The sequence below is a fragment of the Helianthus annuus genome, chromosome 3 (assembly GCF_002127325.2).
Source record: "Helianthus annuus cultivar XRQ/B chromosome 3, HanXRQr2.0-SUNRISE, whole genome shotgun sequence".
Taxonomy (NCBI): Eukaryota; Viridiplantae; Streptophyta; class Magnoliopsida; order Asterales; family Asteraceae; genus Helianthus; species Helianthus annuus.
The window spans coordinates 135,749,962-135,766,668 of NC_035435.2; the positions used below are offsets into that span (position 1 = coordinate 135,749,962).

The 16,707-nt window shown below is 34.6% G+C and overlaps 1 long non-coding RNA gene and 1 other non-coding gene across 5 annotated transcripts; both read right to left on the minus strand.

The window, feature by feature from the left end:
* Positions 1–1,708: 1,708 nt before the first annotated feature.
* Positions 1,709–1,816, minus strand: LOC118490807. Its single transcript, XR_004890032.1, has one exon. It is a non-coding gene; the product is annotated as a small nucleolar RNA R71 (small nucleolar RNA).
* Positions 1,817–9,743: 7,927 nt separating this feature from the next.
* Positions 9,744–14,900, minus strand: LOC110927992. 4 transcript variants are annotated; one of them, XR_002586057.2, is made up of 9 exons: positions 14,748–14,900; positions 14,436–14,601; positions 14,175–14,288; positions 11,855–12,015; positions 10,897–11,761; positions 10,711–10,791; positions 10,419–10,489; positions 10,148–10,334; positions 9,744–10,059 (listed from the first exon to the last, which is right to left on the minus strand). It is a non-coding gene; the product is annotated as an uncharacterized LOC110927992 (long non-coding RNA). The 4 variants fall into 4 exon arrangements; XR_004889896.1 differs by having other exon boundaries at positions 10,419–10,529; XR_004889897.1 differs by having other exon boundaries at positions 10,419–10,529; positions 14,693–14,900.
* Between the last annotated feature and the right edge of the window lie 1,807 nt (positions 14,901–16,707).

Below are 16,707 nucleotides of genomic sequence, written 5' to 3' on the forward strand. Positions count from 1 at the left end.
AGTACCCTCATCTATTCCAGTAAATCTCGAGGACGAGATTTTTTTTAAGGTGGGGAGGATGTAACAACTGCCACTAAAATCCATAATTAGGATGGTAATTAGGTAATAAGGAAACCCTAATTGAGAAACCCAAGTAATTCTGCACTAACCCTAAAATTTCCAGAATAATCAGAATCAGGATCAGGGCCCCTAAAACTCAGGGGGGGCAAAACCCTAGCTACGATTATCATCATAACTCTCTGTTGAAATAGAATTTTAAAAATCTATCGACTCAGCAAGCCTACACACGCAAAAACCTAGTCTATGAAAATAGGGTGGTCACTCGCGTAGCGCGACGCCTAAAGGGGTACCCCCTCGCGCTACGCGACGGTGACAAATTTTCAGTATAAATAGCAGGGGTTGGGACTTGAAATCTGGCACTTGAACGACGTTAAAATTCATAATATACGCCGAGTTATAAGTAAAACAGTCCAACACACACACAATTATCGAAACGCTGCCGCAATCAGGGTAATAACTCGATCGCTATTACGATTCAACGTCCGATCGATTATAACTATCCAACGATAGTCCGGGTGCTGCTCAATTGAGCTTGTACTTTGATTATTCGTCGTGATTTCGACTTGAATATTAGAGTGCTGTTCGAATTCGGACTATGCTCTGTTATTCGTTGTGAATCCGATTGAATTATCGAGTATTGCACTGATTAATCGTTGTGAAGGTTTAATCTCGTGAATTGATGTAATTGCTGTATTAGTTACTAACCTGTGTGTGTGCATTGTGTTAAATTAGGTTTAAGCAAGGCTAATCAGTAGGCTTATATCTATTGCTCGTTAATCTGCAATGTGAGTCATTCTTCTTTTTAAACTGTTTTCTCACAGTTTGTGAGTAAGTATTACAATACCTCAAATTATTTTCAAAGGTTATAAATACAGGGATTAAGTCTTTGTAATCACCAAATTACAGCTGGTATGTGGGGTATTGTGCACAGTACTGTTATTATCACTCTATGTGAGTGAATATTACTCTATGTGAGTTATTGCTACTCTGTGTGAGTACACCGTCACTATTTGGGCAACGGGACCCAATAGTGGTATGACCACAGTCACAGAAATGAATCGAGTGACAAATACCCATTCTTGATAATTGGTTGATAGAAACATTGTAATCGCTCTTAATACTGTAAATTATAACTAACGGGTCGTTTTAGAAAACAGAATGATTCACTCAGTATTTCCCTGCTGACAAAACCTTTTTCAAACATGTTTCAGGTGATCTGTGTGATCCAGGAAAAGTGCAGTAAAGCACTATCAAGCTCAGAGAAGTGGCTCAGTGTAAATAAATGAATAAAACATGTTTTGAAAAATAAAGATTTCTATGTGAAATCCACTTATTGTAAATTATGGGATTTATCCCTTAAACTTTGTGTAATATATTAAACGAGCATAGTTCACGGATAAAAGATCCTGTTATAAAAGACTTCCGCTGCCGCATTAATTAAATACCACGGGAACTGTCTCGCGGTCCCCCGACTCCGTCCAGGGTGGGTCGGGGAGCCGTGACATGTAGTGAGACTTCGTCCTTTTCCATTCTCACTAGTAGACAAAGCCCGCTTATGGCTTGACTCTTTAGCCCCTGGTTCTGTCACTACTTGAACAGAAATGGCTGAAAAAAATCTACTTAAGTTCTTTTCTCCCTCTAAAACAAATCGCTTATGTAGAAATATATACAGTTTTAAGCAAAAAGATGATGAAAGTTTCTCAGACACATGGGATAGGTTTAAGGAGCTTCAAAGGAATTGCCCTCATCATGGTATGAAGCCGTGGATGATCATGAACACATTCTACAATGGTCTTTATACACCATCTGAGCAAAACCTAGATACAATAGCTCGAGGTGTTTACTCTGACTTAATTCCTACTGCAGCTCGCACTCTCATTGAAAAGATCTCAGCAAATGACTACCCATCTAGGAGATATTCCAGATCTTCAAGGATGGCTGATGTTTGTAGTGCAGATATAAATTCTAAGCTTGCAATCCAAGTTGAAGAACTAACTACCCAAATTGAGAGGTTTGTGACTAAATAGGAAATGTGCAGTACTTTTGGAGGCTCTCATTCAACTAAGGACTGTCCAAGAACTATCCTATTGCTACACAAGAAGAGGAAGTTGTCTTTGTAGGTGACCAATTTAGCTATCCATTCACTTTTGATAAAGGAAAACCTAGGGTCAGATGGAGAGATAACAGGAACTCATTCTCAACAGGCTATTCACAAAACAACAGATTCCAGCCTAGAGCGAGACAACCAAGTTTGCGGGAGATGCTCATGGAATACATGCAAGAGAATGGGGAGAGAATGAATAAGCAAGATCAAGAGCTGGCAGGACACCGGACTACAATTCAAAATATAGAGAAGGTGTTGACATAGTTAGCATCGGAAGAGGCAGAGAAGCAGAATGCTCAAATCAAATCTATTACCCTTATAAGTGGTAATGTCACTAGGGAAAGCCCTCCTACTGAAGAATTTGTTCAAGAAGTTAAAATGGACACTCCAATCTCTACTAATACAGAACGTCTTACAATTCAGCAGCTAAACGAACTAAGAAAGAAAGAGAAGGTACAAGAGCCAAAACCTAATCTTCCAATTCCAAAGCGCCAGTTGAAAGACAAGTTTGAGTAAGAGTATGGTAAGTTTCTGACGACGTTCACAAAGTTGCATATCAATCTTTCTTTCATGGAAGCATTGACTTAGATGCCCAAATACGTCACATTCTTAAAGGACTTACTATCTAACAAACGAAGGTTAGAGGATTTATCTACTGTAACCTCAAACAGGGGCAAACCCACATTGAACGGGTCGGGGTACCCGGACCCCAATGTTTTTTAAAAAATTAGTAGATCCGGTATATTAAATTTTATAAGGACCCCATAAATACAATTAGGTGGACACCGTAAAAAGAAAAGGAAAGCTAATGTAGTGGTAAACCCTCCTTTTTACCAACAAGATGTCATGGTTCAATCCTTGTATAGCCCGTCTTTTCTGGTTTTTTTTTTTTAAATCTAGTTCAAACCTTGCTCTGACCCGATCGGAACGAGGACCGACCCGAAAATTTAAACATTTTGTTATGAAAATTTTGAACACCGAAAAAATGAACCCCATTGTAAAAAAAATCCCGAATCCATCACTGACCTCAAATGAAAAATGTTCAGAAGTCTTGCAGAACAAGTTACCACCTAGGTAATAGATCCAGAACAGTTTCCTGGTAAGTACAAAACACAAACAAAACTTTGCCTCCAATACACCATAATTTTTTTTTTTTTTTGACAACAATCATGTGTGTAACTGTAGATTCTCAGCAACCACCAAAAGGGAAGGTAAAGGTGGCATAAAACATGAATCGTTGAAGGTAGGGGTGTGCAAAAAACCGAATTAACTGAACCATAACCGAATTAACCGATAAAACCGAACCAAATAAAAAACCGGTAGGTCGGTTAATGGTTTTTTTGAAAACCGAATGTGCGGGTCGGTTATGGTTATCATTTTTTCCATACCCACCATAACCGAACCGAACCGACATGTAATAAATCTTTGTAAGATTTAGGACTTTTCACCTTATTTTTAATATTTGATATTTTTGACTGGAGATTTTTAGTACTTGTTGGTTTTTCATATCATTTTGTGGCTTTGGTTGAATGTTTATTTGAGTTTATGGAATGTATTATATCCCTTATTTGAATATTCGATAATAATTGGTATTAATATTATAGATTATATGTATTTTTTAATACTATGTAATATACTAATATATACAAATATGCAATAACAATTTATTCCATGTTAAAAAAATTAAACTATTTTTAGCTAAGCTAAATACACGGTTAACCACCCATAACCGACCTGCTATAACCATCAAAACCGAATAACCATAACCACCATAACTGATCGGTTATGGTTATGGTTATCCAATAACCGACATCGTAGTTATGGTTATAGTTTTTGGTCCAAACGGAACCAAACCGACCCATGCACACCCCTAGTTGAAGGCATTCCTTTTGTACACAAAAAAACAAACAAAGGTGGAATAGCAGTCTAAAGCTTGAATTGCTAAAGAGGTCTCTTTTGTTTAAATCCAAGCCCATTGTCGCCTGCACTTAGACTATCTCCAATGCTAAGGGCGCCCTTAGGCGCCCTTAGCTGTCTAATCAGACGCCACGTCATATCCTTATAAATCCTTACAAATCCTTAAAAATCCTTACAAATCCTTAAATCACCCAACTTCACCTCCAATCATACAAACATCCTTACATTTTCCACATTATCACCCATTTTTTCTTTAAATTCAATTACTTAAATTATTAAAATGTATTTAAATAATTAAATAGTTCATACAAGTAAATAGGTGATATCTAAAATAAAATAGTAACTAGATTTAAAAACTATTAATACATCTGAACTGCAGGATACATGCAATATATTGGTTTTTTTAATCGGATTTTTCAGAATTTGCTTTTTAATGGGATTTTTCAGAATTTGTTATTTATTTAAAATGTTTTTTGTTTAACTTAAATCAAACCTAAAGGTTTAAAATTTAGTTTACTGCAATTAAAGGGGGTGAATTTGAAATTTTTAATACTAAAATTAAAGGTTTATCTCTTTGTTGACTTTTACACTTCATCTTCCTCGCAATTTTCACCAATAAAGCTTTCCATAATTCCATGTCTTCACAGCTGAAAAATATTTAGTATTTTCTCCATTAAAAGTTCATATATAAACTGAAAGATTTTCGTTGGAAATATAGAAAAAGAAAACGAAATGGCTCAACAACCGAGGCAACCCAAGCCCTTAAGTTTGGACGCCTCACCTTCGGACATCTTCAGGCGGCCGGCTCCAACGCAACGCCCGACTTCGGGCGACTCCGACGTGGCTCGGATGACCTGATTTCGGATGCGTTAAAGATAGTCTTATATGCAGTCGTACCGTAATTAATCGGACCTGTCCAATCAAGACAACGATTACAAGGTCGCGCAACGCGTGACAACGAATACTCTTTGTTATATTAAAATAAGAAAAGATGTATGTTTGTTAACATCAGAAGTGGTTCAATAATATGGTTATTTGTTTAATTATTATAAGAATACATATATAAATTTATTTATAAAAAGAATATAATATGAATGCACACGAAGATAACGTTCTATTATATATGATCGCGTGCAAATTTAAAAACTTCACCATCCTTTTCTTTGTGCTGGCGGACCGTCGGACACGGTCCATTGTTTCAACATCAGGTGAATAGTCCCCCAGAAAAAAAGTTATCTTTTATTAAGTGCCTTTAAAAAAAAAGTTGTATAAGTAACTAACTGAAAAGTTTTGTCATAAAACCAAGCTTTAATTTTTCTTTTATAAAATAGGGAAAAGATCAAATAGAAAGTTAATTTTCGCTAGGAAGGATAGGAAGCCATAGGATTATGACATGTGGCAAATTTTAAAATAAAGAGAAAGGGTATTTTAGTCAATCCAACTCATTCTTCTTCCTTTTTCAAAACCCAGTAAATTCAAAAACCCACAATTTTCAAAACCCACCATCTTCAACTATTTCTTCACTTTCTATCTCAATAATCACTACATTATAGTGCGATTTTCATCACCAATCAATGATTCAGAACCCGATCAACGTGTTCTTCAGCTTTTTTTGAAGAAAACCCAGTTTAATTTCATAAAAAAATCTCGTTTTTCCGGTGATTTTGGAGATAATCACTCGATTCGTTCGATTCGAGCGTTGATAAGTGTTTCTATCATTCAAATTTCGTCAATTGATGAAAAATCGGCTTCAATCCATGTAAGAAATTCTTTAATTTCATTTTCATGATTTGGGTTTTTGATTTAGTCATTGCGTTTTACGATCTTTGCGGGGGTCCGGGGGCAGCGGGGTCCCAGGGGCGGCAGCCCCTGGCGGGATCCAAGGGGCAGAGCCCCTGGCTGGGGTTGAGCTGCACGGGTTAAATTGTTGTACTAAAAATTAATTTTCCAGAAATTGGCTCATTTCGAAGACAGTAATTCGTAGACAATTCAGACAGTTCACAGTGACAGGCAGTTTTATGTGTCCATTGCGTTTTAGAAATAAGAGAGTTTTATGTGGTTTCTGGGTATTGCGTTTTAGAAAAAAAACACATTTTTAAGTGTTTTTAGTCATTGCGTTTTAGGTAAAACACATTTTTTAGGTGTTTTCAGTCCATTGCGTTTTAGAATGAGTCATTTTTAAGTGTTTCTTGGCCATTGCGTTTTACATATAAGACATTTCTTTGTGTTTTTGGTGCATTGCGTTTTAGGTAAAACACTTTTTTATGTGTTTTCAGTCCATTGCGTTTTAGAAAACAGACATTTTAAGTGTATTCTGGCCATTGCGTTTTACAAATAAGTCATTTCTTTGTATTTTTGGTGCATTGCGTTTTAGGTAAAACACATTTTTATGTGTTTTCTGGCCATTGCGTTTTACAAATAAGACATTTCTATGTGTTTTCTGGCCATTGCGTTTTACAAATAAGTCATTTCTTTGTGTTTTTTGTGCATTGCGTTTTAGAAAAATGTCATTTTTTAGGTTTTTTTTTCATTGCGTTTTACGTGGTTTTTCTATTGCGTTTTACGCAACTGGGTTTAAAATTTTTTTTAAATATAGCAATAGTATACTCGTTTTAAAGATAAAAAACGTTCGTTTTTTTGGTGCAATTTTTATAAAAAAATAATGTCGTATGAAAGAGTTATTAACGTTTAAAAAATGGGGGGGAATTGGAGGAGAGAGAAACTATTGGCTTGGATTGACTAGAATGCCCTTGAACAAACTCACGCGCCTCTTTTCTTACTTTCAATTTCCCTGATTTAATCTTAGCCCTTGATTAAGTTAATGGATGGTCAAGATCACTTCCTATCCTTCCTAGCAAAATAAACTTCCTATTGTATCTCCACCCTTATAAAATAATACATTATATGTTAAAGAAGTTTTGTTATAGATATTTCTTAAATGATATATCAACTAGTATTTCACGACTCTCACGTTGCGGCGGATCCGTTAAAAACAAATACAAATTCACGTGTTAATTCAAGAGTTTATTTAAAAAAATCTTCAACGTAAACGCACACATTATAGCAAATACGTTGGTGATATCCAAAATCTAATGTAAAAAGGTGAAGCGTGTTTCGGAAGTACCGTTAAACCAAACGAAAATTTGTGGCGTGTTAACTCGCAACTCAATCGGGTTTGAATTTATATAATATGGTAAATAATAATAATAATAATAATAATAATAATAATAATAATAATAATAATAATAATAATAATAATAATAACAGTAATAATAGTTAAATAAATTTAGAAGGTATAGGGTTTATTAAAATTAAATAAATTTAGAAGGTATAGGGTTTATTAAAATTAAATGTAATCATATGGGTTATTTGTTATTTATACTAATACTCTATGTGAAACTTTTTTAATATTCGTAATAGTATAAGGCAAGAAAACACAAATATGATTATGCAATAGAAGTTTATACACATTGCTTTAAGACTTGTACATATAGATAAAGAGTAAACCATAAAGGTTATTTGTTACTTATATTAATACTCTTAAGGAAAATTTTTTACTTTTAGTAACAGTCTAAGGAAAGAAAACATATATATTTATATGTCAAGTTTGTACACATTGCTTTAAGGCTGAAGGGTGTAGGATAAAGACCCCTATTAAACAAAATTAAAAAAAAAAATTTCAAAAACACTAAAAAAAAGGAATAGTGAAACCATATCAAAGAATATTTGATAAATTATAGATGGGGAAACTGCCGACTTCTTGTTTATGCATCAGTAGGCATGTTAGTTTTTATTTGGCCAAAACACAATTTGATCTATTAGCTTAGTTAACTTCAATTGACCGATCACCGAACCATCTTTCCTTTCTTTTTCGAACGGAAATTTTGGATCACTGACAGACCACTGTAGTATCATCATGTTATCAGCGAAATCATCCGATCATACCCATCTTCACTAGAGTATAATGCTTATACACCAATTCAGAAGAAAATCCAATAAATCTAAAAAAACCCTTGTGTGAATCGAACACAAATGAGAAATGGTTCATAAACCTTATCTCACCCTCAAGATGCCATTAGACTATAATGTCATGGACCAAAGCGGTTGATGACTTGATGTTTCCACATTATTCCACATAGGACCATTAATTAAATAGTACACCACTTCCCTTCTTGATTGATGGTGGTTTCAATGGATTAAACCACCATTACCACGGCCCTCCCATTTTATAATTTTATGACAAAAATATTAAGTAAAAAATAAAGGTTATAGTGATTTGCAGTGGCGGAGCTAGCCTAAAAAATCAGGGGTATCCAAAAAAAAAGTATTTTTTGCGATACAATTATACAATAATAAAAAAACGATAATAAATAAAGGTAAACAAATACCTAATAAATTTGTCATATTCAAGGTTTTATAACTTGTAAATGGGAAACCTCTTGATTTAATCTTTTTGCCATCTTAATTTCAACTTTAAGAATTTGTTGCTAAGGGCAATTTTCGCTAATTACTATCTTCTTGCTTCTCTCGAATATTAATCAAATAGCCTTGGTTTACCTAAGGTAGGGTCACAAAAAACTTATTTTTTAATGATTTAAATTTTTCTAAACCTCCTTTTATTAGTTTTACTAGGTTATTGACCCGTGTGTTACACGGATTAAATAAAAAAATTATATGTAAAGTATATATGATACAAATGTCGCACAATGTCAATGTACTGTATGTTTACAAAATAAACAATCATTATAGAGGGGAAAAAAGGACACATTTGTTTATCTACTATAACTACTTCTCACTATTATGATACATGTAACAATAAGAAAAGTTACAGTTATAATTCATGAACTTTCAAATATTTATTTAGTAAATTAAGGCATAAGATAGTAAAAATACATTTATAATAAAAATGGAGATAACCAGATGTATCTTGATAGTATTTATCCATCCTCTGCCTTACATAAACTTTGTCTCCAAGTCACTCATATTATCATAGTATCAAAGATTACATTTGAACACAAACACATGATTCATATTTTTTCACTCTCTTTAAAGCTCCTTTTTGCATAAATATATCAAAATCAATCTAGCGAAACATAAAATACAAAGGGTTTCTAACATAAACATGAATACCCAATAATAATTATATTAAAACCCCCCACTAGGCCCCAAGCAAGCTACTCATGAAGCCCACCAAACAATTAAAAATAATACAAGGCCTTCAAGTAGCCCATTAGTACAGCTAGAAATATAACAGCATGGCACCAATTGCTCCATGCGACTCCACAGAACTTGGGTTGAACCCACTCTCTTACTAACTTTCACTGTATTAGTCAAACACTAAATACAAATGCTTTATTTGCTCTTGCCGTTCTATACTTAAAATCAGTTCTGTATATAAACGCTGCTTTTCATTTCTACGCATGTGCATCAAGTTATTTAAACCAAAGAAAAATGTGTTTTCGAAAGGCGGCAAAATGAAGTGGTATATTGTATTTTATACGAGCATAAATGTGACACGCAATGTTTGCAAGCTATACTTACCCATTTAGCCATCTTGATAGCTTTTCGGTTTATGACCTTTTGTACCATGGCCCGAAACACTCAAGACGGTTTTTATTGTATTTAGTTCTAAACCTGATATTTTATTGCCCGAACCTAAACCTTAAATTAAATAAACTGTGTATATAACATTCAATAGTAATGTTTATACAAAAAAAAATGGTCCAGTTTTTCTATCTTTACACAGCATAAATGCCAGTCCTATCTTTAGGACAACCATCGCTAATTCCCGCTTGACCTCCCTTGCGCGAACTCCTCTTTGTAGCAACTACATGACACTCATCAACTTCTTCATCAATATCCATCAATTCAACTTCTCCCCCTTTAAAAACCGGGTGCGTATACGCATCCTTCAAATACTCTTTCAAATTCAATTGCGGCTCCGTTGCTCTTTCCAGTGTATCCTTAATCATTGCATCCTGTAATCAAGCTTAATAATGTTAAAACATAAAGGGTAGTTTTGTCATTTCACTTGGGTTTTAACTTGTAAGGTTAAAGATTTCTAACCTATAGTGGGAATTTTCTGAATGCAGATTCAAACCGGTTCTTGCAGAACTTATGGATCCAAAGGTTATTAGAAGTAACAAACTAAGACCATTGTCATTTAAATAAAACTTGGGTTCATATCTATACATCTCGATCACATAAGAAGGCTGCACACATAAGGTGTCAATATCTGCCCAGGACCATGAACCTACCACCCGAAATTAGAGATTACACAACCAATAATTAATGACTGAAGTCCTCACCGATTATTTACTAATCTTTACAGACTTACCCAAGCTGATATGAACCAAAAGTATATATGACCGACTGCATACGCATCTTCAACCATCTTATTTATGTACCCTCGTATACAAATAAGTTGTTTCACTCAATCAATCACAATCTATAGAAAACATATATACAAATCACAAAGGACATTAAAAGAACTTGCAAAAACATATTATGTGTCAGCAATATATGTATTTCATTATAAATCAAAACCAACTAATGGTAAAAATAATCCCCTTACTGTAACCGGTATGATAAGTTAAAGATTTAAAATCAAGAACAGAATTGAAACCCACCTGCTTGATTCGACCAAGAATCTCCTCCCAAATCAACCAAGAACTTCAAGAAACAAATTTTCAATCAGCCATATAAAGAACCTGTAATATTGTTCGAAAACATAATTAAACAAAAAAAAACCCTAATTAACTAACATAAATAACCTAATAGAGATATATAGATTAGTTGTAATCTGTATCACTGACCTTTGATTGACTTAGACCAACAAAATCTGAGAATAACACCTTCCTCCTTCCATGTACCATCGTTACCGACTGAAAATTTCTTCTTCGAATCGTCATTTCCATCAAAACTCTGAGTCAATCGGACATGATTCAAGTCCATTCATGATCGATCGCTTAGTTTAAAAAAGCGCGAAGCGCTCCGAAGCGTTTTGGTTCCAAAAGCTTTAAGCGAAGCTTCAAGCGCGAAGCGAGAGCTTCACGTATATGAAGCGGTCAAAATTAAAATATATATATATATTGTACACATCAATATGACCTATTCTACTTGTTAATCAATAACAAACACAAAAACATGATTAAAAAACACACTTAACACATAAAAAACATAGTTAACACGTAAATTAAAGTCGAAACACACTTAGGGTAAAGAAACAGGCCTCATTTAACCCTATTTAAAGACTGTTGGGCTTAAAAAATGGCCCAAATGTGACCTGATTGGGCTGAAGCGTCGCTTCAAACCATCATCGCTTCGCGCTTAAAGCTCGCTTCACAGCGCTTCACGTAATGTAACGCTTCAGACCAAAACAAGCGATGTTTCCAGCGCTTCACACTTAAAGCTCGCTTTAAGCGTGCTTTTTTAAACACAGATCGATCGGTTGGTGTGAATTGTTTATCAAGTCGCCAGTATAAGGTTTCGTATTGGGAAGGAAAGGAATGAGTGAATTGTAAACGCAAGAATGACTTGATGGATAACCGGGTCGCTTTAATTTAGCCCATTGATCAGCGTGTTACAAATTCAGGTTATCGGGCAATAAAGCAGGAAAAAACAATATTTGATGCCCTCATTGTTGAACATGTGTAGTCTAATTATGCTTGTAAATGAAGTCTAATAACAATAACAAACAGTCAGTAACAACAATGAAGTATACAATGAGTTAGATCAAGCTTAGTTTACAAATAAAAGTAAAGCATTACTTACAGGTTGAAATTTATGTGTTAACCCTTAGAGATCTTATGTGGGAAAAGAAAAGTTCCAGATTTAACTTCTGTATGAACCATAGTTATCAAAGGCGTGAAGCGCACTCAAGGCGCTTAGGCTCCGCTTAGGGCCTAGGCGATAGGCGCAAAAAAAGCGTGGGCCTGAGAAAAAAAAAACGCACTTAAATAAAATAAAAAAAAAAGTTCATTAAAGCAATAAAGTACTCAAAACCAAAACAAAAATGTTCATACTCCATTTAAAAAAGTCTCAGATAACAAAATACTCAAAACCAACATGTTAATATTCGAAAACAAATAGTTCATTAAAGTAATAAAGAGTAAGCAAAAAAATACTCCAGTAAAGCCCTATAAATACTGCAGAAAAAGTGGAATTTACAAATTAATACAAACTGAATATTACTAAACGAGATTTTGATCTTTAGTGATATCATTTGTTAGTAAAATCCCTATAAATACTGCAGAAAAAGGGGATATTACAACTTAATAAAGAAAAATATTAAATATCAATAGGATTGGGGTAGGCTAAATGTACCCCCCTCTTCTTACTTTTTATACCCCCTCTTCATAAAATCACATTAAAACTTTTACTATTTACCCCCTATACAAATCATTATTATAAAAAATATTCTTTTTGTTACAAAACAAATTCAAAAGTGTAAAAAAAAAGATTACTGGCGTTTTTTAAATATTTATTTTTTAATTTTTATTTAAATCATATTTTTTTTTTAAATTTTAAAGACACTTTCTCAAATAGTATTTTAATTATGTTTTTTTATTGAACACCTCTACAAATAAATAATAACATTTTTTCTTATAAAAATAATAAAAAAAGTTTTGAACTTTCTTTTTGAAAAAAGCCTATATTATGTTTTTTCCTCGTCTAGTTTGTATTGTAAAGGTCTTACTTTTATATTTTTTAATACTTTAGACGTGTTTATAAAATAATTAACAATTTTTATTTATCAAAAAAGTAAAAAAATCTTTTAATATAGAGTTTACAGCCCTAGCACATATTAATCATTCAAACCATCTATGTAAGTGAACAAATAAACAATAGGTACTATAATTATTTTATCAAACTATAAATTCACAATCTATATAAATTCAAATTTAATTAGTGTAAAGAGTATGTTATAAATAAGTTAAAACCAGTTTAAGACTTGGATCGAAGTGAAACACTTTTCTAAAGCAAAACAAATGGACAGGGTTGATTCACAAATGTTTTTCTCTTCTTCATTTAAAAAATATATTAAACTGATTGATTTCAAAAATATAGGTGGATTTTTTTGTAATCAAAAGTAGGTCATTCGAAACCAAAAATCACGTAAAAGCATAAACTTAATTACGAATAATCATCGGTTTTCGACCACGCATCGGATACCCACTTCAAGTCGTTCCAAAATTAAAAAAAACATTTTTAAATATTAAGAATAATAAATATAAGACATTTAAAATATAAACTAGACGAGGAAAAAAATATAATGTAGACTTTTTCAAAAATAAAATTCAAAACTTTTTTATTTTTGTTTTTATATGAAAAACGTTATTAGTAATTTGTAAAGATGTTCAATAAAAGAAAACATAATCAAAATACTATTTGAGAAAGTGTAAAAAATATCTGAAAATTTTTTAAACAAATATGGTTTTTTTAAATAAACATAATAAAATAAACAGTTTAAAAAAAACCGTTTATAATATATTTTTACACCTTTGAATTTGTTTTGTAACAAAAAAGAATACTTTTAAAAAAATACGACTTTTTTAGGGGGTAAATATGACAAGTTTAAATGTAATTGTATGGAAAGGGGGTATAAAAAGTAACAAGAGGGGGTACATTTAGTAGCCCCCATAGGATTTAGGCTGCGCTATAATTAGCTAGGAATCAAAGGCGCAATTACTGGGAATCGCCCAGAAAAAACGCCTAGGCGCCAAAAGCGCACGCTTTTGATAACTATGGTATGAACTACTCCCTGGACCAAAAAATCAAAATGGTTATTTTCAACTACATTGAAGAAACACAGACCCATTTTTTTCAAAAGTATTAAACAATGATCCCTTCTTAAAAAAAATCAAGTGCGTTGAACAAAGAGCAGTCATACAACCTGAGCTAAAAAACATCTATTTCTCTTTTAATTGGGGACCAATCTACCACCATGCAAAAGTCACGAATATTGTGTGCTAATTTGAGTGGTAAACAGATGACCTAAATCATAAAATTGTTCGGTTTGGATGAGCTTTCGACATGATTATGTCATACTCTGGTTTCACCAACTATTTGGATTACATTGCAGTATACCTACCTTGAGGTTCATAAAGATAAATCCTTTAGTGTTCTGTAGATGATCAAGAACTCAGCCAGGGTAGCTACTAAGAAGTTTACCCCTTTACAATTTGCTAGGCTTCCCCTCTTTGAGCTACACCACCAATAACGAACCCAAGAGTTTGTCAGTGACACTTGACAAATAAGGTAATTAACGACAGGGAAGCAGATGTTGTAACAAAAAACTCGAAAACACTTATAACACAACCAAAAACATGAATAGCAAACTCACTAAATTTACCTCCGAATAGTCACCACGCGATTAATCTCTGAATGAATAGAATATTGATTCAAAATCCAACTGCTCGTCTTCATTTGCGATTACGTCAGAACCGTCATCGTAATCATCAAATCGCTATTATCATCATCTCATACAAATCCCAAAATACGATTCAGAGAAAAGTAATCTGAATGAAAAATAAAAACAAACATCATTGAATCTACAAATAAAGTCACTGAAGATGAAAAACCTTAATCGGTGAACAAATTAATGGTTACCATTCTTTTGGTTAGGGTTTTTCTTTTAAGTCAAGAATCTCAACAATAAACACACCTTGATAGCGTAGCAGGGAAGAAGATTGGAGATAGAGATGATCAACAGAAGATGCATTGATTTCCCGTGTTCATGTTACGGTTCGAGATTAGGGTTTTAATTGGAATAGGGGAAATGCAAGGGAATAAGTTCGTTCAGTTGTACGCATCATCTATTGGAGTATTTGGGTCGGATATTTAGGATTAGATGAGCCCCGGGTGTTGACCCATATTATAACGAGGGCATTAAGGTGCTGTTTGTTTTTTTCTGCAGGAAAAGGTCTGCAGTCTGCGGACCACATCTGCTGACATCTGCAGGAGAAGAGGTGGACCAAACGTCTGCAGTCTGCAAGGAGAAGAGTGTTTGTTTTTTTATTCTACAAAAACCACTTCATCCCCACCAAATCAGTCCACCACCACTGTACACTCCTCTCTTCTCTCTGCCTTCATCCCCACCCAAATCAGTCCACCACCACCGTCCCACCCCCACTTCCGACATCCGTCCACCACCACCGTCCCACCCCCACTGCCGACATCCTTCCACCACCACCTACCCTTTAACTTTCTCTCTCTAAACCACCCACCCCCACTAATCGAACAATTCAACAATCAAATCCACCAAAACACTAACCTGAGACCAGAGCAAACCTGAGACCAGACCTAATCGACGGTGGTACGTTGCCTTCGACGGTTGTACGGAGGAGGTGGAGGTCGACGTGGGGGCCGACGGAGGAGGTGGAGCTCGACGTGGGCGGCGGCGGAGGTGGAGATGCGGCTGGAGAAGGTGGAGGTTCGCTGAAGAAGGAGAAGATGGCAGGTGTCGGCTGGATGGAGGTGGAGATCGATGTGTGGTGGCTTCGACGGAAGTGGAGATGGACATCGATGGAGGTGAGGGCTTCGACGGAGGTGGAGATGGAGAACGATGGAGGTGTCGGCTGGATAGAGGTGGAGATCGAAGGAGGTGTCTGGCTAAATGGATGCTAGGGTCATCTCTTTTAAAAGAGCAGAGAGAAAGGTAGAGGTTAGAAGACCTTTGCAGACACTAGTCCACATCTGCTTGAGGAAGTGGTCTCGAAGACCCTTTTTTATAAAAGCACTTCAAGAAAACAAACACTCTGCAAGACAAAAAGGTATGCGCGCGTCTGCGCGGCGCAGACAAAAGAGACCAGGAAGAGCTTTTGGGAAAAAACAAGCAGCACCTAAGCGGGGGAAGAAGCTAAGGTGGCCTGATTGAGTGACATCTGCCCAAAAACAGGTTTCTTTTATTAGGGTGTAAGGGGTGCTCACCTAATAGGTGAGTCCTCTCTCTTACGCCAAACCAATCCTCGTGTGCCACGTCAACTCCCCTCTTAAACTCCCCTAACACCCCAATTTGATGGCGCCACTCCCCTCTTAACTACCCTTGTTTTTTTATTCAAAAAAAAAAACAAAATGGTTTGATTGGTTGGAAAAATGGGGCCCACCATCTCTCTCCCTCCCCGCTCGCGTTGAACAACCACCGAATGTGGTCCCCGATTTCCCTCCCCGAATGGTTGGCAGCACCCCCCTAATCGGCAAAGTCGGTCCCCGAATGGAGTCCCCGACGGTGCCCCGAGCACTCTTATAGTAGTAAGAAGATTATGATTTAACATATCTAATCTAATCTAATCTAACTACTATAATAAAATAAACAATTTTTGAACATGTGTCATTCATTGAAGGTATCCTCAAATCTATATTTATCTTATATTAACTAAATTAATATTAAATCTTATCATACTTTAATAAAATATTATCCTCAAATCTAAATTGTTAATTTAATATATTTTTGAAACAAATATCTCTCTTATCTACTTATCTTATATTAAATATATAAATAATAAATTAATACTAAATGTTATCCTAATTTATTAAAAATATAAATTTTTTATTATTTGGTATACAAAATTATATTTATTCAACTCGTGCAAAATGCGGGGTTTTTAAGGATATAATTCTTTTAT